Below are 1193 nucleotides of genomic sequence, written 5' to 3'. Positions count from 1 at the left end.
GTGGGGTGAGCCCCAGGCAGCAGGAACACCCAGACACAGATCCCCAGTTTATTCTGTGACCCAAGGCCCAGTCGGACGCAGGCAGGGCCGGAAGATGCTGGATTCTCTCATTCCCTCCAGCCCTTTGCGGGTGTAAGACAGTTGAATCCACCAGTGGCGGCCTCCTCTTGGCACAAGGACTCATTGAGAATGAAGCAGCACCATTGGGGTGCTCCCCCATTGAGGTCTGGGGTCATCCCTCAACCCCCACCCCACCCCACCCCACCTGGTCCACACCTCCTGATCTGACTATATAATTTGGGGGAGCGGGTCGGAAGCAGTGGTGGGGGGCTCCACATCCTTCTGGAGTCCGACTTTGTTTCCCACATTCGGGGACCCCCCACTTGCCCTTCTCCCGCAAATGTCTGGGAAAGCCAATGAGTGGTCTCCCTGAAACAGAAGGGAATCCAATCTCGGCTTTTACCTAGGCCATAGTCCCGTTGCTAAGGAGGTTGCCTAGGCAGGTTGGGAGTGGTGATGATCTTCTTTGAAATTCCTTTCCTGGCCTTTTGTTTCTGCAGGAGCTTCTCTGGGTTCTGTTGGTGCCCGTAGGTGAGGGCGTGATCAGGCCTTTGTTCCTGTTTTCTGCAAGTTTGGCCTTCACAAATTCAGAGCTATTCCCAGGATATTTATTGCCTTTGCCTTGGGAGGGGGAACCTTCCCTATCTGCCTGCATACCTACATCAATTCCCTCCAAACCATTAGGAGGTGCTGGACGTTAGGACTTTAGGAGCCCTCAACCCTGGCCCCAGAGGAGTGACTCCTGAGTGCAAAGGCAGGAATAAATAAGCCCTGAGCTCTGCTGACTGTGTCTCCCTCCCCAAAGATGCATATCCTAAGGCTCCCAGTGCTGCCCAGGAAGCTGATTACTCCCTGTGGTACCAGGGGACCAATTGATACTGGAGGTGAGCCCAGAAAAACCACCTACAGTCAGAGAAAGCCTTGATCACAGGGATCACGGAAATCGCTCACATCTGTCATTCATAAACCTGACCCCCCTGACATAGCGCTTTCTGTTCAATACACAAAACAAGTACTATTTTGTATGGGTGGGGGTAAGGCACAACCAGAAATGCCCAGGAGTAACTTCTGGCTCCACAGGCAGGATCACTCCAGGTGGGCCTGGGAGGAAAAGGGATCGTATCCCGTCATCC

Source organism: Sorex fumeus, unplaced genomic scaffold, assembly GCF_029834395.1.
Source record: "Sorex fumeus unplaced genomic scaffold, SorFum_2.1 ptg000134l, whole genome shotgun sequence".
Lineage (NCBI taxonomy): Eukaryota > Metazoa > Chordata > Mammalia > Eulipotyphla > Soricidae > Sorex > Sorex fumeus.
Note: the sequence above shows the minus strand (reverse complement) of the source record.